Below are 24,857 nucleotides of genomic sequence, written 5' to 3' on the forward strand. Positions count from 1 at the left end.
ATACTAGAAAATTATAAGAGTTGCAAGAAACTTTCAACAGGTTAAGAAAAAAGGTTTGCCCTTTTAAAATCAGCTCATGTAGCAGTTTTCTTCGCCTTACATGGCAGTCTGCAGTTACACATCTTAGACAGGGATGCAGGTGGCGCTGTGGTCTAAACCACTGAGCCTCTTGGGCTTGGCGATCAGAAGGTCGGTAGTTCGGATCCCCGCAACGGGGTGAGCTCCCGTTGCTCTGTCCCTGCTCCTGCCAACCTAGCAGTTCGAAAGCATTCCAGTGCAAGTAGATAAATAGATACCACTGCGGCAGGAAGGTAAACAGCATTTCCATGCACTCTGGTTTCCGTCAAGGTGTTCCGTTGCGCCAGAAGTGGTTTAGTCATGCTGGCCACATGACCTGGAAAGGTGGCTGTGGACAAACGCCGGCTCCCTCGGCCTGAAAGCGAGATGAGCACCACAACCCCATAGTCGCCTTTGACTGGACTTAACCATCCAGGGGTCCCTTACCTTTTACCTTTTTTACACGGGTTAGAACACCTGCACAGTTCTGTTATTTTGTTTGTTTGTTTCGTTGCATTTATATGTGCATGGTTCCCCTCATCTTCATTTAATCCCCACAACAACTCTGGGGTAACCCAGTGAACTTCATGGCTGAATTGGGACTTGAATCCAGTTCTCCCATTCACTAGCACTCTAACCACCAAACCGCACTAGCAGAATATGAAGCAAGCAAACACCACCCACATCCGCCATCCTTGAACCGCTGACCAGAACAAAGTTCCTTTGTCAGTTATCGGGAAGTCTAGACCTTCTTGATTTTTCGAACAATATGTATAAACATAGTAATTCCATGGTTCCAGTTACAGATAGGTAGCCGTGTTGGTCTGCCATAGTCAAAATAAAAAAATTCCTTCCAGTAGCACCTTAAAGACCAACTAAGTTAGTTCTTGGTATGAGCTTTCGTGTGCATGCACACTATCTGAAGAATATCTGAAGAAGTGTGCATGCACACGAAAGCTCATACCAAGAACTAACTTAGTTGGTCTTTAAGGTGCTACTGGAAGGAATTTTTTTATAGTAATTCCATAAATCTTTCAAAGCTGCACTGATTTTCACCACAGATTTCAAAACTGCACTGATTTGGGACTTCCTTCAAATTAAAAAGCAATGTGGGGTCACAGGCCACAGCTGCATGACCTATCAAGCCTAACACATCCAGAACACAAGAAGTCTGATGTTCATTGTGACATGTTTCCTTTCCTTTCTATCTGGAGCATGCAATTAGTCATATTAGGTGGGTCTCACAAGTTCAGCCAAACCTTCTGGGTGTGATGAGCAGGGTAAGAAATCACAAAGATCTAGAATCGGGTTTCAGCAGTCTCCTTCTGCCTTTAATAACTGCTTTACTGTGTTGCATAAGGATTCCCTTGACCGAGATGCCATCATAATAATAGATCTCTGGAGCACAACCTAGTTCCCATTCACCTCTTGAAATTCCACACACTTTCACAACAAGCACAGCGGGGTTTAATTACAGCTTTTACAAATACCCAACTTGCTTGTGTGCTGCTCCACTTCTTTCGTGACACGTTTTGAAAAAGAATCACCTGGTTGCAGGCTTATCCCCATTCTAAGAACATCTAGTTTGTTGTTGTTTAGTTGTTTAGTCATGTCCAGCTCTTCATGACCCCCTGGACCAGAGCATGCCAGGCCCTCCTGTCTTCCATTGCCTCCCCCAGTTTGGTCAAACTCATGCTGGTAGCTTCGAGAACACTGTCCCACCATCTCGTCCTCTGTCATCTCCCCTTGTGCCCTCCATCTTTCCCAACATCAGGGTCTTTTCCAGGGAGTCTTCTCTTCTCATGAGGTGGCCAAAGTCTTGGAGCCTCAGCTTCAGGATCTGGCCTTCCAGTGAGCACTCAGGGCTGATTTCCTTCAGAATGGATTGGTTTGATCTTCTTGCAGTCCATGGGACTCTCAAGAGTCTCCTCCAGCACCAGAATTCAAAAGCATCAATTCATCGGCGATCAGCCTTCTTGAAGATCCAGCTCTCACTTCTCTCACCAGAACATCTGATAGTGACTTCCTTTCCCCCACTTTTGTGTCTAAGATACCCTCTGACAGTGTCTGGGCTGAGGGCCTTACAGCTCATATGGCTGTCTGATAGCAACTTGCTTGCATGCTTCTTTCATGTCTAAGGTCTGAGAACGAATCTGAGTTGAGGCCCTTAGGACACCTCCTACAAATGCTTAATAGCAACTTTGGATTCTTCATTTCTCCCATTTCTAAGTGGCAAACTCATTGAGAATGAATTCGAGTCAAAGGCCTTACACCTCATGTTAATATCTGACAGCAACTTGCTTGCATCATTCGTTCCTTCCATTTCTAAGATGAATAAATGAATCTGGGTGCTTAATGCTCTAATACAGGCTTCCTCAACCTTGGCCCTCCAGATGTTTTGAGTCTACAATTCCCATCATCCCTGACCACTGGTCCTGCTAGCTAGGGATCATGGGAGTTGTAGGCCAAAAGACATCTGGAGGGCCAAGGTTGAGGAAGCCTGCTGTAATAGGAATGCCTTTGAAGAATGAACCTTAATCGGGAGTCTCAGACAGAGGTTGCCACAGTCTCATCCAGCAAGCAAGGTGTCCCTCTTCTACTATTGAATCAGTCTGTACTCCAGGCACAGGCAAACTCCTGCACAGACTACAACTCCCATCATCCCTAGCTAACAGGACCAGTGGTGAGGGATGATGGGAGTTGTAGTCCCAAAACATCTGGAGGGCCGAGTTTGCTTATGCCTTGCTCTACTCTCTTCTGAGCAGCCTTCAGCTGATCCATGGCCCAATCCAGCTCCACTCCACAGGGGATTACAGTTCAGGACTGAAGGGAGCAGGTTAGCCAAACAGGAGAAACCTGCCCTTCCACATCCACCTCCATGCCAAGGTGAGGTTTGCCAGAGGCTCAAAACCAATCCCTTTTCTTCCACCAGACACTCCACAGGGCAGAACGCCAGCAAGGAAAACCCAACCTAGAACTGGGAGGATATTAAACACAGTCATTAAGAAGAGGACTCCCTCTCAGGTGTTTGCTAGATGGTACCTGGCAGATTGAGATGTCCGTAAGGTCGCATTCGGCCTGCAGGCCACTGCTACAGATTGGTCTGGCTCAGAATAGGAGAACTTTCTATATTGAGGCCCCATTTGCACCAGACATGGTACCATTTTTGACCATCATGCATTCCCCGAAAGATCCTGGGAGCTGTAATTTGTTTACGCTGCTGAGAGTTTTCAGTAGACCACTCTTAACTGCAACTCCCAGAATTCCCCATGAAGAGGGATTGAGAATTGTAGCAGTTTGAGGGGACAGGGGTTCTTCCATCCTTGTGCTAACAAGATTCTTGCCACTGTTGTAACATACATAAATAAGTTCTTTATTTTTCTTGGCAGGTCTTGTCCTATAATCCCTAACAAAAATTTAAACATTTTTTTTTAATTCATTATATATCATTTCCCAAAAATGTTTAACTTCTCTACATCCCCACCACATATGGTAAAAAGTCCACATATGGCAAAAAGGTACTGCTCCAGCGGGAAGGTAAACAATATTTCTGTGCACTCTGGTTTCCGTCACGGTGTTCCGTTGCGCCAGAAGCGGTTTAGTCCTGCTAGCCACATGACCCAGAAAGCTGTCTGTGGACAAACGCCGGCTCCCTCAGCCTGAAACTGAGATGAGCGCCGCAACCCCATAGTCACCTTTGACTGGACTTAACCGTCCAGGGGTCCTTTGCCTTTACCATTGTGACTGGCAAAGCAGAAGACGGGGAACCCTCATAGTAGGTAGAGCCAGAGTCATCAGCCTCCCTGCTGAGTTCTACTGGGGCATAGCTGTCAACCGTCCCTTATTTGGCAGGAAACTCCCTTATCCCAGTGCTGTGTCCCACTGCTGTCTCTTATTGATGATGTCCCTTAAATTTTCCAGGTTTCATGCATGCCCGGCTCGGGAGGGAAGCAGCGGCTCGGGGTCCTCTGCCACGAAAGAGAGAGCGCGCATGAGCTGCCACGTCTCCGTCTCCCTCTTTTCCCCCTCAGGGGTGCGTCGTGAGGAGACAGGTGGCGGTGGGCAGGCAGGCAGCCCCTCTCTTCCAAGACTTCTGGGGGGGGGGAGGCAGCAGTGACAGGTGGCTGAGGAGGTGGCCTGAGGGAGGAGGGAGGGGATGGGGAGGGATGCAGAAGGGCAGCGCTTCAGCAGCTGCCGCGGTGCCTCATGCCGGGCTCGCGGGCAGTGTGGGTGAGAGTCTCTCCCCCCCCCCTCAGGCGGGGAAGGGCCGATGGAACTCCTCGCGCCAGGACAACGGCAGCCCCAACATGCTGCTTAGCATCCCCTCCAACCAGTGCAGCATCTTCATGTAGTGATTTCCCCCTCTGCATCCCTTTCATAACTCTATTTTTATAAATCATTTATCCATCCATAGTTCAAATTTTTACTACAAGTTTTCTGTCACTCCTACCAATGTATGTAACTCTTTACAATGGCTTTTCAACTAAATTATAAACTTTCCCCATTCTTTATGAAAGAAGTCCTCTTCCTGGTTTCTGATTCTGCCTGGAAGCTTTGCCATCTCGACGTCGTTCATCAGTTTTGTCTGCCACTCCTCTTGGGTGGGAGTTGTAGACCCTTAGGATCATCTACTCCAACCCCTGCAAAACACAGTCAGTCGCAGCAAAAGCAGCCTGGCTCCATCAGTGCCGGATTTCTGTATAAGCTAAGCAAAATCCCTTATTTGGGTTGTTGATCCCTTATTTTCGAGGCTGCTGGTCCCTTATTTTCAAATCTGTGAGTTGACAGCTATGACCAGGGGTAATATTGAAACTCAGGTGAATGAAGCTGCAGACAGTGTCACACAGCTGTGCTTGCAAGCAGGCACATGAGAGCTGGCCAAGTGAGGTGGGCAGTGCCAGCATCTCTTTCCAGCAGTTCAGCCAGATGCCTCCATGAAGCTAGCAAGCCAAACTCAATAATAACAACCCTCTCTCATGCGTGTTTTGTGTACAAGAAGTACCTACATGTTCTAAACGCCAGAGATTCCTTACCTGTGAGCCAACCTTTTTATCCCAGTGTCAAGCTCACCAGCACCATCTGGTGGACAGATACAGACATCGCAAGGCAGCTCCATCAAATCCATCGTCTTTTCACATAGCAGCCAACCAGATGCTTAAAGGAGAAATCTATAAGCAAAGCCTGAAGGGCCAGGGCTCAGAGGTAAAGCATCTTCTTGGCATGCAGAAGGTCGCGGGTTCATTCTCCAGCATCCCCAGGTATGATTGGGAAAGACTCCTGTCTGAAACCCCTAGAGAGCAGCTACCAGTCTGTGTAGGGGATACTGAGCCAGATGGACAAATTGGCTGACACTGTATAAGATACCGTATTTTCCACTCTATAGGACACACTTTTTCCCCTCCAAAAATGAAGGGGAAATGTTTGTGCGTCCTAGGGAGCGAATGCAGGCTCCTTGGCTTCAGCGAAAGCAAGGCGAAGCCTCCAAAGTGCAGAGGGAGCGCTCCCTCCGCGCTCCGGAGGCTATGCGTTGCTTTCGCTCTCCAGGCTTCAGGGTTAGCTGCGCAAAGCCTCCGCAGGGCAGCGGGGTGAAGGCACCCCGCTGCCCTGCAGAGGCTTGAAAGGCTGTCCCCGAAGCCAGAACAGAGAGACGGAGCACTGCACATCGTCTCGCTGTTCTAGCTTGGGGATGTCGGGGCTTTATGGGGAAACCCCGGGCTTCCCCCTTCAGCCCCGACACTGCTTTGATTCAGAATATTTTTTACTTGTTTTCCTCCTCTAAAAACTAGGTGCATCCTTTGCTCAGGTACGTCCTATAGCGCGAAAAATACAGTACTTTCCTCCATAAGCCACCCTCCCTGTGATTGCCTTCCGTTAAGAGTTTGGGTGTAATCCTTGACGCCTCCCTTTCCATGGAGGCGCAGGTTACAGCAAAAGCCAAGGCGACATTTTTCCACCTTCAAGCACATTTTTCCACCTTGCAAGTAGTCAAGCAGTTGGCCCCTTACCTTTCCCATCCCGACCTAGTCACAGTGATCCATGCAGCGGTCACCTCCAGGCTTGACTACTGTAATTCGCTCTACACGGGGCTGCCCTTGAAGCTGTCCCAGAAACTCCAGCAGGTGCAGAATGCTGCAGCGAGGCTCCTCACGGGGTCTCTGCCATGGGAGCATATTCACCCAGTGCTTTTCCAGTTGCATTGGCTCGCGGTGGAGTACAGGGTCAGGATTAAGGTGCTAGTTTTGACCTTTAAAGCCCTTCACGGCCTAGGGCCCTCGTACCTACGGGACCGCCTCTCCTGGTATGCCCCACGGAGGACCTTAAGGTCCATAAATAGCAACACCCTAGAGGTCCCGGCCCTAAGGAGGTTAGATTAGCCTCAACCAGGGACAGGGCCTTCTCAACACTGGCTCCGGCCTGGTGGAACGCTCTGTCTCATGAGACCAGGGCCCTGCGGGATCTGATTTCTTTCCGCAGGGCCTGTAAGACAGAGTTGTTCCGACCGGCCTTTGGCTTAGAATCAATTTGATTCCCTCCCCCTCTTTCTTTTTTCATTTCTCCTCCTGTAATGTTTTATGCTTTAATGATTTAATGTTGTATTTTAATCTTGTTTTTTAAGTTGTATTTCAATCAACTTGTTTTTATACTTGGTTGTTAGCCGCCCTGAGCCTGGACTTGGCTGGGGAGGACGTGGTATAAATTAATTTTTTATTATTATTATTATTATTATTATTATTATTATTATTAGCCTCTGGCCTGTGGTGTTCAGAGGTAGACTGCCACAGTCTGTGGAAGTCTGCATTCCAGGGGGTTGGACTAGACGAGCCTTGGGTGTCCCTTTCAGCTCTACAATTCTCTGATTCTAAGTGCAGCTAAGGGGACGTATTAATGCCACATACCATATTTTTTCATGTATAACACTACCCCGTGTATAAGACACCCTCTATTTGGGGAACTAAAAATTAAGAAAATGGGGGGAGATTACCCAGAGTTGTTGAACTTTTGGGGGGAAGGGATGCCTAAAAACGCTCACCCGGTCGCACGTGATGCAGAAGCCTTCAATCGTATTTCCGCTCGCCGCCAGCAGCCACCAAACACCCACCCAATTGCCGCAGCAACAGCCAAAAGACAGCAGCCGTTGGCGCAGCCACCAATCACCCGCACTAACGCCAGTGACAATCTGCAGGAAACCATCCATCGTCCTCCCTCTGCACTACCCGTGTATAAGACGACCCCGATTTTTTACCGTTAATTTAACATAATAAATCATTGTCTTATACATGGAAAAGTATGGTGCTGTTTAGTCATTTAGTCGTGTCCGACTCTTCGTGACCCCATGGACCAGAGCACGCCAGGCACTCCTGTCTTCCACTGCCTCCCGCAGTCTGGTCAAACTCATGCTGGTAGCTTCGAGAACACTGTCCCACCATCTCGTCCTCTGTCGTCCCCTTCTCCTTGTGCCCTCCATCTTTCCCAACATCAGGGTCTTTTCCAGGGAGTCTTCTCTTCTCATGAGGTGGCCAAAGTCTTGGAGCCTCAGCTTCAGGATCTGTCCTTCCAGTGAGCACTCAGGGCTGATTTCCTTCAGAATGGAGAGGTTGGATCTTCTTGCAGTCCATGGGACTCTCATGAGTCTCCTCCAGCACCTGAATTCAAAAGCATCAATTCTTCGGCGATCAGCCTTCTTTATGGTCCAGCTCTCATTTCCATACATCACTACTGGGAAAACCATAGCTTTAAGTATATGGACCTTTGTTGGCAAGGTGAAGTCTCTGCTTTTTAAGATGCTGTCTAGGTTTGTCATTGCTTTTCTCCTAAGGAGCAGGCATCTTTCAATTTTGTGGCTGCTGTCACCATCTGCAGTGATCATGGAGCCCAAAAAAGTAAAATCTCTCACTGCCTCCATTTCTTCCCCTTCTAATATCCTATTACAAGAGCAGCAGCTCCCCCTGCTGGCCAATTTGGGTTGCTATTCTGACTCAGCTTTATTCTTCTGAGATCCTTCTACAAATGTGCCATGGGGCGTCATTGCAGGTGGTTCTTTCAGACATCTGTCAGGGGGTGGAAAATGAGTGATTACTTCACTTTTTTTTAAAAAAAAAGGAAACATTGGCATTGCTTTCCCACATGCTCTAAAATTAAATGAGCTACATTTTTCAACCTGCCTGGAATCAGCAATTGAGGATTAGCCTGTCACTTCATTCTGAGAGAACAGAGAGTGAAGATACAGAATGTGGGACTTTGCAATGAAACTGAGTTTCCTAAGGATGGAAAGATGGGTAAACATCTGAAGGGGCTGCACCTCTGCTCACTAAACGTGCTCTCCTGCTAGTATTCTACCCATTAAGGAACAGATAGGCATGAAATCGGGGACGCGGGTGGCGCTGTGGGTTAAACCACACCTAGGGCTTGCTGATCAGAAGGCCAGCGGTTCAAATCCCTGTGACGGGGTGAGCTCCCGTTGCTCAGTCCCTGCTCCTGCCAGCCTAGCAGTTCGAAAGCACGTCAGAGTGCAAGTAGATAAATAGGTACCGCTTCGGCAGGAAGGTAAACGGCATTTCTGTGCGCTGCTCTGGTTTGCCAGAAGCGGCTTAGTCATGCTGGCCACATGACCCGGAAGCTGTACGCCGGCTCCCTCGGCCAGTAAAGCAAGATGAGCGCCGCAACCCCAGAGTCGGCCACAACTGGACCTAATGGTCAGGGGTCCCTTTACCTTTAGGCATGAAACCACCATTCACTAGAATCTCCAAAAAAGGACTACTGCAATGCTCTCTGCATGGGGCTACCTTTCAAGGTGACCCAGAAACTACAACTAATCCAGGATGCACAGCTAGACTGGTGACTGGGAGTGGCCACTGAGACCATATAACACCGGTCTACATTGGCTCCCAGTACGTTTCCGAGCACAATTCAAAGTGTTGGTGCTGACCTTTAAAGCCCTAAATGGCCTCGGTCCAGTATACCTGAAGGAGCGTCTCCACCCCCATCGTTCAGCCTGGACACTGAGGTCCAGCGCCGAGGGCCTTCTGGCAGTTCCCTCCCTGCGAGAAGTGAGGTTAGGGAACCAGGCAGAGGGCCTTCTCGGTAGTGGCACCCGCCCTGTGGAATGCCCTCCCATCACATGTCAAAAGAATAAACAACTATCTGACATTTAGAAGACATCTGAAGGCAGCCCTGTTTAGGGAAGTTTTTAATGACTGATGTTTTAATGTATATTAATATTTTGTTGGAAGCTGCCCAGAGTGGCTGGGGAAACCCAGCCAGATGGGCAGGGTATGTATAAATAAATAAATAAATAAATAAATAAGTAAATAAATAAATAAATAAATAATATTGTTGTTGTTGTTAATGCACTATCACCACCCAAAAGAAGAGGACAATAAAGGAAACCCACCTGCATAGCATTTGCACACTCTCCTTTATATGTATATGTAGTAGCAAATTTAGAGCTACAGTATGTGCAAGTTTGGGGACACTGGTGGTGCTGTGGGTTAAACCACAGAGCCTAGGACTTGCCGATCAGAAGGTCAGTGGTTCGAATCCCCGCGATGCGGTGAGCTCCCGTTGCTCGGTCCCTGCTCCTGCCAACCTAGCAGTTCGAAAGCACGTCAAACTGCAAGTAGATAAATAGGTACCACTCCAGTGGGAAGGTAAACGGCGTTTCCGTGCACTGCTCTGGCTCACCAGAAGCGGCTTAGTCCTGCTGGCCACATGACCTGGAAGCTGTATGCCGGCTCCCTCAGCCAATAAAGTGAGATGAGCACCGCAACCCCAGAGTTGGCCACGACTGGACCTAATGTTCAGGGATCCCTTTACCTTTACCTTTATGTGCAAGTTCAGATGATGTTTGGCTCCATATCCAGTCAACCGCAGCCAGCAAGGACAAGGATAATGAATGATGGGTTTTGTAGTCAAATCAGACTCTATACAAAAACAGTGGTACCTTGGGTTACATACGCTTCAGGTTACATACACTTCAGGTTACAGACTCCGCTAACCCAGAAATAGTGCTTCAGGTTAAGAACTTTGCTTCAGAATGAGAACAGAAATCGCGCGGCGGCGGCGTGGCAGCAGCGGGAGACCCCATTAGCTAAAGTGTTGCTTCAGGTTAAGAACAGTTTCAGGTCAAGAACGGACCTCCGTAACGAATTAAGTACGTAACCAGAGGTACCACTGTATGTCCTTTCATATGGGGTAGAGTCCTCTCTGGGCGTTGATGGACTCATACCCTCAGAAGCCCCAGTCAGCCAACATAGCCAGTAGAGAAGAGATTTTGGGAGCTGTAATCCAGCAAATTCGGCTTCTCCATTGCCCAGGGTTGTTAAAGCATAATGAGATCGTGGAAAGCTGCAAAAGGATCTCTGGAAACTGAAGGACTGGGTGGGGAAATGACAAGTATAGCTCAGTGTAAACAACTGTAAAGAGACACGTGTTGATGACGGAGGGTTATTTAATTTCTATACCCTTTAATATATTAAAAACATATCTAAGTGGTGTACAGAAAATTGAAACAACAGACAACTTGAGATACAGCTTTGTTGTTGTTTAGTCGTTAGTCATGTCCGACTCTTCGTGACCCCATGGACCAGAGCACGCCAGGCACTCCTGTCTTCCACTGCCTCCCCCAGTTTGGTCAAACTCATGCTGGTAGCTTCGACAACACTGTCCCACCATCTCATCCTCTGTCGTCCCCTTCTCCTCGCGCCCTCCATCTTTCCCAACATCAGGGTCTTTTCCAGGGAGTCTTCTCTTCTCATGAGGTGGCCAAAGTACTGGAGCCTCAGCTTCAGAATCTGTCCTTCCAGGGAGCACTCAGGGCTGATTTCCTTCAGAATGGATAGGTTTGATCTTCTTGCGGTCCATGGGACTCTCAAGAGTCTCCTCCAGCACCGTAATTCAAAAGCATCAATTCTTCGGTGATCAGCCTTCTTTGTGGTCCAGCTCTCACTCCCATACATCACTACTGGGAAGAATAGGCATATCAGTTCATTATCAGAGAGAACTTCTGGGGGGCAAGAGCCATTTGGCAATGGAATGGACAACATCTCGTCCTCTGTCGTCCCCTTCTCCTTGTGCCCTCCATCTTTCCCAGCATCAGGGTCTTTTCCAGGGAGTCTTCTCTTCTCATGAGGTGGCCAAAGTATTGGAGCCTCAGCTTCAGATGATCACCAGGGCTAGCTGGCTAAATTAGTCCCACTTGGGCCAGCGAGGAGACCAGGGGAGAATTAGCTGTGGGATCCCAGAGCAGGCAATCTTCATAAAAAGGGGAGGGGCAGGGAAGGAAAGGGAACAAAAGATCAGGCCAGGTTAAAATTGAAAGCCAGGCGGAATAGTTCTGTCTTACAGGCCCTGTGGAAGGAAGTTAATTCCTGCAGGGCCCTGGTTTCATGGGACAGAGCATTCCACCAGGTCGGAGCCATCACTGATAAATAGGTACCGCTCCGGCGGGAAGGAAAACGGCGTTTCTGTGCGCTGCTCTGGTTTCGCCAGAAGCGACTTAGTCCTGCTGGCCACATGACCTGGAAAAACTGTCTGTGGACAAACGCCGGCTCCCTCGGCCTATAGAGCGAGATGAGTATGCAACCCCAAAGTCGTCCGCGACTGAACCTAACGGTCAGGGGTCCCTTTACCTTTAAGGGCATTGTGGATGGATTAACGGAGACACTAACCCAGTGAAAAAGGCAAATCCCTTGCTAAGGATCACTAGGAAAGGGTATTGAAAATGAAACTGCCAATATCACAATGTTGCTATACAAGTCTATGGTGCAGCCACATTTGGAATACTGTGTAGCATTCTGGGCTGGATCTACAATGACCTTTTAAACGTTATTAGAACAATATTAATGGTATTGTTCTAAAACATCACTGCCAAAAAAACCACCACTTGTTCATTACCTCTCTAACAGCAGTTTCCCTTGTTGTTGGTTCCTGGTTGCTCTGCAGCGCCCTCTGGTGCCACATTTTAATAATGCATTACAGTGGTACCTCAGTTTTCAAACAGCTTAGTTCCCGAACAACTAGGAACCTGAATGCTGTAAACCCGGAAGTAGATGTTCCAGTTTTTGAACTTTGCCTTGGAAACCAAATGTGCTCCTGAGCTTCCATTTTTACTGTTGCGCAGCAAATTTGAGTCCCCCGCATAGCAATTAAGGATTTCTTCCTTCCGTTTTACCCTTAAGCAGCAAATTTAAGTCCCCTACCCCCATCGTAATGAAAGCCCTCCATTTCTGATTGCAGTGCTCTGAGGTGATATTTGGTGCTTTTGTTTTTGCTATTTCTTTGTGTTTTTGTTTGTGTGGCTTTTTCATTTTTGTGTCTGTGGCTTGTTTTTCATTTTATGACTGATTGATTGTGTGATTGCGGAAATGGATAAAAGCGCTCCATCCAAACAATGAATATCATCAGTGCAAGTAAGGAAAAAAATAATTTTAATTTTTATCATCTACAATACTGTCTTGTTTATTTTATAGTACAGAATATTGATTATTGCTTTCATTTTATGAATCAATGGTCTCGTTAGATGGTAAAATTCATGTTAAATTGCTATGGGGGGGGAATAAAAAATATTCCTTCCAGTAGCACTTTAGAGACTAAATAATTTTGTTATTGGTATGAGCTTTTGTGTATGAGCTTTCTTTTTTTATTTTGTTTTGACTCCGGCAGACCAACACAGCTACCTACCTGTTATTTTAGGGGTTGTTTTTAAAAGTCTGGAATGGATTAGTCCATTTTGCATTACTTTCTATAGGAAAGCATGCCTTGGTTTTGGAACGCTTTGATTTTGGAACGGACTTTGGGAACGGATTACCGTATTTTTCGCCCTATAGGACGCACCAGCCCATAGGACGCACCTAGTTTTTTTTGGGGGGGGGAATCAAGGGGAAAAAATTTATTTCCCTCCCAGGTTTGCGCAGCCATCCCCAAGGTAGAAGAGGGTGACGGAGCACTCCGTCTCCCTCTTCTGCCTTCAGGGACAGCCTCTCTAGCTTCCGTGGGGCAGTGGCTTGCCTCGCTGTCCCCCGACCTTGTGGGGCTGGCGATGGGGAGAAGCAAGCTTGCTTCTACCCCCCGCCAGCCTTCAGACCAGGTCTGGGAATAGCGGGGTGGCGGTGCTCTGAGACCTCTGAGTATAGGGCAATATATAAATGCTCCTCCTCTTCTTCTTCTTCTTCTTCTTCTTCTTCTTCTTCTTCTTCTTCTTCTTCTTCTCCTTCCTCCTCCCCCCTTTCTCATAACACTAGAGCTCATGGAAATCCCACGAAGCTGAATATGGGAAGATTCAGGACAGATAAAAGAATGTTTTTTCTTCACACAGCTTATCATTAAACTATGGCACTCGTCCCCATAAGAGACTCTTGATGACCACTAACCTGGATGGCTTTAAAAGAGGATTAAACAAAGTCATGAAAGGGAAGGTTAGCAGTATCAACAGGGCCGGGTTTAGGTTTGATGAGGCCCTAAGCTACTGAAGGTCATGGGGCCCTTTATATGTCCAACTGTCCTTTGTCAACAACAAATGGTCGCTGTTTATTTTGTGTGTTGATTATATGCTATATGGTAATTTATGGACCTAATAGGTATCTAAAGCCATTTGCACATAAAAATATGTATTTTAGCATAATAATTGTTGAACTGAAATACACTTAAGAAGAAGTATATTAGTAGTGAAATAAAATTAAGAAGAAGTATATTGGGGGGGCAAGAAAGTGGGGCCCTAAACTATAGCTTGTTTAGCTTATATGTAAATATGGCACTAAGGGTGGTGCTGTGGGTTAAACCACAGAGCCTAGGACTTGCCAATCAGAAGGTCGGCGGTTCGAATCCCACGATGGGGTGAGCTCCCGTTGCTCGGTCCCTGCTCCTGCCAACCTAGCAGTTCAAAAGCATGTCAAAGTGCAAGTAGATAAATAGGTACAGCTCCAGCGGGAAGGTAAACGTCGTTTCCGTGTGCTGCTCTGGTTTGCCAGAAGCGGCTTAGTCCTGCTGGCCACGTGACCCAGAAGCTGTATGCCGGCTCCCTCGGCCAATAAAGCGAGATGAGCACCACAACCCCATTAGGTCATGACTGGACCTAATGGTCAGGGGTCCCTTTACCTTTAAATCTGGCACTGAGTATCAATGACTACTAACCTCACGGGTGAAGCTCTGCCTTCATTGTCAGTGGCTAGAAACCACAGGAGGAGAGAATTGCTTTTTAGTTTGAGGATTTCCTACAGACACCTGCCTGACCATCGGGGTCTTCTCTTCTCATGTTGCTGGAGGGTGTGGCAGGCCGAGAGAGCATGCACAAGGTATTAATTGAGAATTGCAACAGCTATATTTTATCATCATCGTTTATCCATTGGAAAAGACAGGCTCGGTTGCAGTCGCCCAGCTTTGGCAACCTCAAGATTAGATCATTACAACGTGTTCTACAAGCGGCCGCCTTTGAAGACAGCTCGAAAACAGATTCGGAATGCAACCGCACGCCAGATGACAAGTGTGGGCTGATAAGCATGCAGGTGTCCCGTTCTGAAACATCTACATGGAGCCCAAGGCCAAGTGTTGTTTCCTTCCAGTGAAAGCGCAAGGATGAGGCCCTTTTTCAGCCCGGGGAAGCACAACTGCCCATGGGAACATCTCAGGGGTTGCATAGCAGCAGTGGATGAGGCCAAAGGAATTAAGTGGGTGGGTTCAAAGGCGAAAAGGCTGCGTCCCTGCCATGGAAAAGCTACAGTGGGAAGTTTCTGGCTCACAGGCCAATCTCGAGCCACAAGTGGGATCCTAATTGTCCTGCAAGGCCGTTTCCCTCCAAATCACACCCATCAGATGGTAGCTGATTGGCAGAAGCACAGGGTTCAGTTCTGAAACTGGCTGCAGACACCCCTTTCTAGGAGGGAACAGGCGTGTACAGCCAAGGCAGTTTTACTGAACATCCTCATCATGAGGATCATCCTCCATACCCTCCAACATTATTCCAATAAGGACATCTGTAGTCTAAACCACAGAGCCTAGGACTTGCCGATCGGAAGGTCGGCAGTTCGAATCCCTGGGACGGGGTGAGCTCCTGTTGCTCAGTCCCTGCTCCTGCCAACCTAGCAGTTCGAAAGCACGTCAAAGTACAAGTAGATAAATAGGTACCACTCCGGCGGGAAGGTAAACCACGTTTCCGTGCGCTGCTCTGGTTCACCAGAAGCGGCTAAATCATGCTGGCCACATGACCCAGAAGCTGTACGCTGGCTCCCTCAGCTAGTAAAGCGAGATGAGCGCCGCAACCCCAGAGTTGGTCGCGACTGGACCTAATGGTCAGGGGTCCCTTTACCTTTACTTTAAGGCAGGCATAGGTAAACTCGGCCCTCCAGATGTTTTGGGACTACAACTCCTATCATCCCTGACCACTGGTCCTGTTAGCTAGGGATGATGGGAGTTGTAGTCCCAAAACATCTGAAGGGCCAAGTTTGCCTATGCCTGTCCTAAGGAAAAGTGGGGCATTCTGGGATCAAATCAGAAACCAGGATGGCTTCTGTAAATTCAGGACTGTCCCTGAAAAACTGAGATACTTGGAAGGTCTGACCCTCTGATCTGTAGAGTAGCCAGCCTCACACAACCAGCATACTTGAGTCTAATAAATGCCTCAAGGGGTTAATGTCATAGAGTAAGCTGTCCTGCCAGCCTTGGCTTATGTCACTTCCCCTCACCTTGGGAGGAAATGGGCAAGCAAGCCTTTTGTCGTACTCACTCTATATGTGGGTTCAGTATGTGAGGAGGGCTGCACTGGTTGCTTCTGCTCAGCCGCATGGCTTTAACCAGCCGCTTTTGTTTCAGACGTGGATGGAATCTGAAACTAGGGCTTTTTGTATACCAATATTTTAGGGTCTTTTACCATTTTGTAACCAAGCCATGTTTTACTGTCTGGGCAGCTTTTTCTGACTGCTGTCTGGGTGTTCAGAAACCACTTCAATGTTCCCATGCTGGTGTGATAACTACTATAGAGACAGTTCTGAAGTCCAGTGGACCAATGACATCTGAGACCAAACTGCTAGCGGACATGTGGGACATTTTAGGGCTAGCTATGAAACTTGACGAGGGACGTGGGTGGCGCTGTAGGTTAAACCACAGAGCCTAGGACTTGCTGATCAGAAGGTTGGTGGTTCGAATCCCCGTGACTGGGTGAGCTCCCGTTGCTCGGTCCCTGCTCCTGCCAACCTAGCAGTTTGAAAGCACATCAAAGTGCATGTAGATAAATAGGTACCGCTCCGGCGGGAAGGTAAACAGTGTTTCCATGTGCTGCTCTGGTTCGCCAGAAGTGGCTTAGTCATGCTGGCCACATGACCCGGAAGCTGTACACTGGCTCCCTCAGCCAATAAAGCAAGATGAGCACTGCAACCCCAGAGTCGGTCACGACTGGACCTAATGGCCAGTGGTCCCTTTACCTTTACCTTAACAAGAGACTTGGCCGCAGGAAACTAACCCCATGCATCTGTTTAGGGAAGTTTTAAATATTTGATGTTTTATTCTATTTTTTAATCTGTTGGGTGCCACCCAGAGTGTCTGCGGAAACCCAGCCGGATGGGCGGGGTATAAATAAATTATTATTATTATTATTATTATTATTATTATTATTATTATTATTATTATTATTATTATCATTATTTACCAGTTTAGTCTCCCAGCAGTCAAGAAGTCTTCAAAGGGGTGAGGAACGAGGGCCCTGACCATCTGATCTAGCTGGGGAAATTATTGTAGTAGAGTTTGGCTTGTTTTATAAATATTTCCTGCCATTGCAGTTTAGTGTAGTACCAGAAGGTTCATTTTTTCTGCATTAGCATTTGGTTGGATCTGACAAAACCTCTAGAACAGATTATTGTGAAATGTCTGCTCAGATTTCAATGCCTGCATTGGAGGCAGCTCAGAGGGAATTACACTACCAGGGACAGGGGCTTGGCAAGGAGGAAATCTTCCTCTTCCCATGAACTTCTATGGATGAGAGAGTCAGTCATCAGGAACTGGAACTGCTGGAATGGGTCTTCCTGCACAAATTTTATATATATATATAAAAGATCGTGGCCACTGGTCCCATCACCTCCTGGCAAATAGAAGGGGAAGAAATGGAGGCAGTGAGAATTTTTACTTTTTTGGGCTCCATGATCACTGCAGATGGTGACAGCAGCCACAAAATTAAAAGACTCCTGCTTCTTGGGAGAAAAGCAATGACAAACCTAGACAGCATCTTAAAAAGCAGAGATATCACCTTGCCAACAAAGGTCTGTATAATTAAAGCTCTGGTTTTCCCAGTAGTGATGTATGGAAGTGAGAGCTGGACCATAAAGAAGGCTGATTGCCGAAGAATGGATGCTTTTGAATTCTGGTGCTGGAGGAGACTCTTGAGAGTCCCATGGACTGCAAGAAGATCAAACCTCTCCATTCTGAAGGAAATCAGCCCTGAGTGCTCCCTGGAAGGACAGATCCTGAAGCTGAGGCTCCAAGACTTTGGCCACCTCATGAGAAGAGAAGACTCCCTGGAAAAGACCCTGATGTTGGGAAAGATGGAGGGCACAAGGAGAAGGGGACGACGGAGGACGAGATGGTTGGACAGTGTTCTCGAAGCTACGAACATGAGTCTGACCAAACTGCGGGAGGCAGTGGAAGACAGGAGTGCCTGGCATGCTCTGGTCCATGGGGTCACGAAGAGTCGGACACGACTAAATGACTAAACAACAACAAATATATATATATTAAATGGGAGTCCAGCTGACTCTTCTAACTGCCAGCTTACCTTTTTACAAAATAAGGGCGGAAGCGTCATAGACTACTTTGTTGTGTCGGCATCACTTTTCAGCTTGGCAAAAACAATTGATACACCGGTAAGAACAGAAAGTGACCACTCCCTGTTTTCAGCGGCTACTTTAGCCTATTTCCTTGTCAATCCCTGGGTGTGACGAGAGTGAAACGGTCTCTGAACATGAACGATAAGATACACAGGATCCTGGCAGGTGTTCAAAGGATAAGATTGCAACACTATTTCATAAGCGATTTGTCCAATCTGCTGGTGGACTACATGCATATTACTACAGTTACCAGACCTCATCTGATCAATTCAAATGCTGCCAAGGGAATACAGGAGAACCAGAACGTCTGGTTCTACGGGCAGTGTAGAAAGTGCCTGTTAAGGGCTATCAGGACTTTTCAGGGGGTAAACCCTTTGAAATTAACAAGATAAACATGAGTAGAGTCAGAGCAGTATAGAAGAAGTTCCTTAAGTTTCTTAAGTTCCTTTAGTGAGAAGACAGTGGCAGTAGCTGATGCTAGTGGTGTCTGAGCAAAGGGAGGATAAATTTTGGGAACTGGTGTCCTGGGGCATGCACAACACGACATCAACCTTAGATGCCACCATAATGACACAACGTTGGGTGGATCACTTTGTAAAACTACTTGGAGAGTAGGCCAGGCAGCCAGTAGTTGCTGAGATGACCAATGATTGGTGAAATTTACCATGAGGGCAAGCGGAATCCCCCATGGGAATAAAAACTCTTATCAAAAGTCTGAAATTAAATAAAGCACCAGGCGAGGACAAGCTCCTTCCAGAACTATTTAAGATACATATGGGTCGGTGGCAGCCCATCCTGGGTGGATAACTGTGCCCCTGAAGGACCAGGTCTCCAGCCTGGGAGTCATTTTGGACTCACAGCTGTCCATGGAGGCGCAGGTCCAGGGCAGCTGTCTACCAGCTCCATCTAGTATGCAGGTTGAGACCCTCCCTGCCCACGGACTGTCTCACCAGAGTGGTACATGCTCTGGTTATCTCCTGCTTGGACTACTACAATGCGCTCTGCATGGGGCTACCTTTGAAGGTGACTCAGAAACTGCAATGAATCCAGAATGCAGCAGCTAGACTGGTGACTGGGACCGGCCGCCGAAACCATATAACACCGGTCCTGAAAGACCTACATTGTCTCCCAGTACGTTTCCAAGCACAATTCAAAGTGTTGCTGCTGACCTTTAAAGCCCTAAAGGGCTTCAGCCCAGTATACCTGAAGGAGTGTCTCCATCCCCATCGTTCAGCCCAGACACTGAGGTCCAGCGCTGAGGGCCTTCTGGTGGTTCCCTTACTGCGAGAAGTGAGATTACAGGCAACCAGGCAGAGGGCCTTCTCAGTGATGGCGCCCTCCCTGTGGAACGCCCTCCCATCAGCTGTGTAGGAAATAAACAACTATCTGACTTTTAGAAGACATCTGAAGGCAGTCCTGTTTAGGGAAGTTTGCGATGTTTAGTGTTTTATCATGCTTTTAATGTTCTGTTGGGAGCTGCCCAGAGTGGCTGGGGAAACTCAGCCAGATGGGCGGGGTATAATATATTGTTATTTCATCCAGGAGGATGAAAATTGAATATTACCAGACAAGGCATCCCTGTACTGGGATTTTTTTTACGTTTGACATTTTATTATATTTTCATATGTGCTGAAAGTCACCCAGAGTAGCTTGGGAAACCCAGCCAGATGGATGGGGTATAAATATTATTATTGTTAATTACTACTACTACTACTATTGCCTACCCCTGATCCCCAGAATGTATCTAGAAATGATTTTGGTAATCAACCAGTTGTCTTTAGCACAGGTTCCCTTGTCAAAGAGCAAGGACAGTTTACATGGTGCCCAGCAGAAGTTGTGGGATATCAACCCTCACCACCTCTGACCATTGGCCATCTTGGGTGAGGCTGCTGTGAGGTGGACTCCAACCACATCCAGAGGCCCACCACTGAATACTGAATACTGAAGTAGACAAAACCATTTTGCTCTATGAGATGCTGAAATTTTTATTGAGGATATAAAGGAAGGAGCCAGTGGAAATGGCCTGTTGCAGTTGAAAAACATGCAGCAGTAACAGAGATATGAAACATCTTGTTTCTTGGAAAGCTGATATACATCATCGTGGATCGGGGCGACAACAAAAAAGCAGAGTTGGTTGCTATTATGCGATGAGCCTCCTTCAGCCAAGCGCTGCTGAAACACAATTTGGTAGAGAGTCCTAGCATAGCACCAACGGCTGGGATACAAGGCGCCAGGAAACAGGGGGAACCAAAGGAATAAAGTCCAAACCTGAAGCATTAAAAGAAGTGCGGAGACCTCACAAATCCCACTGGCTGAACAGTAGGGCCTCTGGAGGTCTCAGCAGTTCTGACTACTGTGTCCGTTCATTCAGCTGCGGGTCAGAATCCTGCCTCTTCATTCCTGGGTCATCAACGTTGCATCTGGAATTAACACGGCCACCTCTTGCCAGGGTAGTAACATGGCCAGCGACCGGGGCCATAATACTGTGGGGGGCAGTACTGTGGATATTGCCAAGTGTAGCCAGGACGCCACTTGGAACCATAGCCGCCGCCATAACCATAACCATAGCCATAACCCCTAGGGTAGTAGCAGCTACGCTGGCGGGGTCGGTAGCAGTACGGATACTGATAGAAGGAGTCCAGGCCTTCCATTTCTGGGTCATAGAAGTCCTCCATCAAGATACCGTCATTCAGCAGAGACATCTTGAAGCTGGTTGGGAAAGATCTGAAACAAGGTTATTGCAGTATAATTTTGTTATTAACTTTTTCAAATGTTTTCACAATCATCTTCGTACCAAACAGCTACATCGTTTCATAAATTGACTTCCCACCCCTGATTTCCGCAGTGTTTTCACTCAAACCTTTTCTACTGTGTTCTATCTATTGCATAGAGTTTATTACAATTATGAGGTCTATTACCAAGAATAAGGTTTTTGGAAGAGCGGATATAATAAGCAAAATTGGGTTAAAGCAGATGTAGGGAACCTCAGGCCAAGGGGTCGAATGCAGCCATTGAAGGTTCTCTATCTGCCCTCAGAACACTTACCATTATTATTATTATTATTATTATTATTATTATTATTATTATTATTAGATCAAACACCCCTCTTGGCAGCCATGCCTCTTCTCTGCATCCCTCACAAAGCCCTGCATCACGTCCCAAACCTTTTTTTGGTATGTGTGAAATGTGTCTTTCAACTCTGGTCATGCCTCTTGCATGCCTGGATAGAGCAGTGTTTCCCAACCGGTGTTCCGCGGCACACGAGTGTGCCGTGAGACATCGGCTGGTGTGCCGCGAGATGCCTGGAGGGAGGCGGGCGAGTCGGGCGGCGAGAGGCGGGGCGGCGGCGGCGAGGAGAGGCCGCGCCTCCTGCTGCTGCCTGGCGCTCCTCCTCGCAGCCGGCAGCGCTGCCTGGGCGCCTCCGTGCGACTCTGCCTCGCTGGGTTTGGTCTCCCAGCAGAGACGGGTCACACGCGCACCTCCCTCCCTCCCTCAGCCTGCGCGGAGGGAGAGCCAGAGAGAGGCATCGCTCCTGCGCGGCGGGAGAGGGAGCAGCCGGAGCGATGCCCCAAACGAAGGCATGGGACCGGAGGGGAAATCCTCTCCGAGGAGGATTGAGCGCAGCTGAGAGAAGCCTTTTGAGGAGCTGCCGTGTCCCCTGGAAACCCCCTTCCCAGCTCTGCCTGCCTGCCTGCCCAAAGCTTGGAGGTTCCCCGGCAAGGGGGAGGGGAAAAACTTTCACTTTTGTGCGTCCCTCCCGGCGTGACGCTGCGCGCTGACGTCACGGGGCGGGGCTTTAATGGTGGTGTGCCGCGAGATTTTTTTTCAGTAAGCAGGTGTGCCGTTGCCCAAAAACGTTTGGGAAACACTGGGATAGAGGACAGAGAGGGATTGTTTGAGTAGATACTAGACTACTGCATAAAGGTAATATTTGCACCTGTTGCTTCACCCACCTTTTCCTCTCCCCCCCCCTATCCACCCTGAGCTTCCAGCCCCCAGCCTCAATTTTCCCTCTGGTCCCAACCCACCACGGCCATGTGGCTTCCAAGAAGTTACCCAGAATGCAATGCACTATGTGTTAACTACTCTATTCCAAACTTAAAAATGGAAAGCGTAATGCTGGTGGTCAACAAAAGTGGTTTAAAGACTCTTTCAAGGCAAATCTAAAAAAATGTGGTATAAACACCAACAACTGGGAAACACTGGCCTGTGAGCGCTCCAGTTGGAGAACAGCCTTTACCAAAGGTGTCATGGGCTTTGAAGACACTCAAACTCAGGACGCAAGGGAGAAACGTGCTAAGAGGAAGGCATGCTTGGCAAACCCTCACCGGGATCAACTCCTGCTGGGAAGCCACTGTGGAAGGACGTGTGGGTCCAGAATTGGCTTCCACAGTCCCTTACGGACTCACTGTTAAAACCGGGTTTATGGAAGACAATCTTACTCAGCTACAAGGGATCACCAAGGAAGAAGAAGACACTATGTGTTACTTTCAGAGAAAGGGGTGGGCAGAGTGAAAATGGATATTAAAAAAGACCCTGGTCCTATGATCCAAACCTACATTTCTGTTATAGCTTTTTTTTTAGCCTATTATCTTTTTTATATATATTAACCTTCTATATTTTATCTGTGTTCTTTCAATTAAACCCAGGAGAGCTGCTGTCATTCAGTGCTGGCACGACTTGAACTTAGATGCGCCTGCAGTCTGAATCTCAAGAGGGCAGCTCCCTATATTCCCCTAAAGGTAAAGGGACCCCTGACCATTAGGTCCAGTCGTGGCCGACTCTGGGGTTGCGGCGCTCATCTCGCTTTATTGGCCGAGGGAGGGAGCCAGCGTACAGCTTCCGGGTCATGTGGCCAGCAGGACTAAGCCGCTTCTGGCGAACCAGAGCAGCGCACGGAAACACCATTTACCTTCCCGCCAGAGCGGTACCTATTTATCTACTTGCACTTTGATGTGCTTTCAAACTGCTAGGTAGGCAGGAGCACCCCTAGTGCGCTCCAAATCCACCAGAAGGTCCTCTTTAGGAAATGTTTGGTGCCAAGTTGAGTCCCCAAACATTATCAGTTACGCTAACTGGACAGACTCTTTTCTCCAGAAGATGTCCCCCGGGGACATTCGACATCAGCGAGAAGCATCGGAAGACCAAACCGTAGCTCAACTGAAACACTCTTTATGACATTTCTCCAGAATTTTGCCCAGGGACGAACTCAGAAATTTCCCTCAACATTTCATTTTGGGTAAAAGTTGGACATGGGGGGAGAGATCAAATCAGGTTAGCCTGATATTGAAGAACCTGCGGAGAAGAGAAGGATTTGCAGAACCATTTGCCCATTAAAAGGAAAGAAATTACCTGGTTTCCTACTGGATCCGAAGAGATGGTTTCAGAGGATCGGGTGCTTCTGGTGTAACCCATTGGGGGACAACCCTTTTTATACGGTTCGCTGGTGCGCATAGAGGAAATAATTATTGCACAATTCTGGGAGCCTAAAATTAACAGTCAGCTGTTTAATTGTCGGCTGTTTAATAGGCGCTCTCTAATTATTTTCACTTCCTTGTTTCACAAGATGTTTTTCATCCCACCATCGCTTCACCTGAGGGTGGTAGCATGGGTGTGTGAAGATGCAGAGGCGGGGAGGAATAACTTAGGAAGGCTGACATTCTTTATCCTATTAGGTGCTGGTTTCACTGAACCCAGTTAAGCTTACTTCCGAGCAGACATAATCTTAGAATAGTGCTGATAAAGGACTTTTTCCTGGAACCCCCATCCTGCGCTGCTCTCTGGGAAGAGGCATATGGTGATCGCAGGAGTGTACGGCCCTAGCTAAACCAATTTGAGTAATTAACTTGGTACTTAGATATTTGGACCCCTAACTCCCCTCACCCACAGCCAGCATGGCCAAGACGCAAGACCAAGAGGTTCCCAAATGTGTTTGGCCTACTGACCCCTTTTCTTTTTTTAATATTTTATTTAATATTCTATTTTCAATGCAAAATTACAACAAAAATCGCAAACATTGAATCCAAAATAAAACAGTACAAACGGGGGGGGGGACGAAAGAGGAAAAAACATAAAGAAACAAACAAAAAACAAAAACACACATCTACAAATAAAACCATATCATCATTCTAATCATTACGTACATATACACATATGGACTTCCTTCCTTTGTTCTAAGACCTCAAAATTGTTGTTGTTGTTGTTGTTTAGTCGTTTAGTTATGTCCGACTCTTCATGACCCCATGGACCACAGCACGCCAGGCACTCCTGTCTTCCACTGCCTCCCGCAGTTTGGTCAAATCATGTTCGTGGCTTTAAGAACACTGTCCCACCATCTCGTCCTCTGTCGTCCCCTTGTCCTTGTGCCCTCCATCTTTCCCAACATCAGGGTCTTTTCCAGGGAGTCATCTCTTCTCATGAGGTGGCCAAAGTCTTGGAGCCTCGGCTTCAGGATTTGTCCTTCCAGTGAGCACTCAGGGCTGATTTCCTTCAGAATGGAGAGGTTGGATCTTCTTGCAGTCCATGGGACTCTCAAGAGTCTCCTCCAGCACCAGAATTCAAAAGCATCCATTCTTTGGCGATCAGCCTTCTTTATGCTCCAGCTCTCACTCAAAATTTTTACTCTTTCTAAATTGTTGTGTCTAATGTAGATTACCTCTATCTTTATACTGTTTGCACCATTTTTCTCTTTCTTTAACCCTGTGAAACTTCATCCGTCACATACCGATATGCTTACTCCAGAACAATGTTTTTTTCATATACTCTTTAGCACATCCCCATTCTTTTAATAATTTTTGGTGCGATTGTCCCCTTATGAAGGAAAAAAAAATACTCAGTGTCCCCCTGGCTCAGTCCAATCAGTTCCAGGGGTGCAACTGGTGCTTAGGCCCACCTGCCATCAGCCAAAGAAGCAGGCAGTGGCGTAGCGTGGGTTGTCAGCACCCGGGGCAAGGCAAGTAATTTGTGCCCCCTAACCCGTGGATTTGCGCCCCCTAA

General features: G+C 47.6%; 1 long non-coding RNA gene and 1 pseudogene across 2 annotated transcripts in view; one reads left to right on the forward strand and one right to left on the reverse strand.

Annotated features, from left to right (window-relative positions):
- LOC308575098 (heat shock 70 kDa protein 1B pseudogene) overlaps positions 1–24,857 on the forward strand; it is a 264,638-nt pseudogene that overhangs the window by 108,869 nt on the left and 130,912 nt on the right. The window lies entirely within an intron of this gene.
- LOC308575288 lies at positions 19,821–23,347 on the reverse strand. The gene is made up of 2 exons (XR_014002731.1): positions 23,214–23,347; positions 19,821–20,585 (listed from the first exon to the last, which is right to left on the reverse strand). It is a non-coding gene; the product is annotated as an uncharacterized lncRNA (long non-coding RNA).

Source organism: Podarcis bocagei (genome assembly GCF_964188305.1).
Source record: "Podarcis bocagei genome assembly, chromosome: 16".
Lineage (NCBI taxonomy): Eukaryota > Metazoa > Chordata > Lepidosauria > Squamata > Lacertidae > Podarcis > Podarcis bocagei.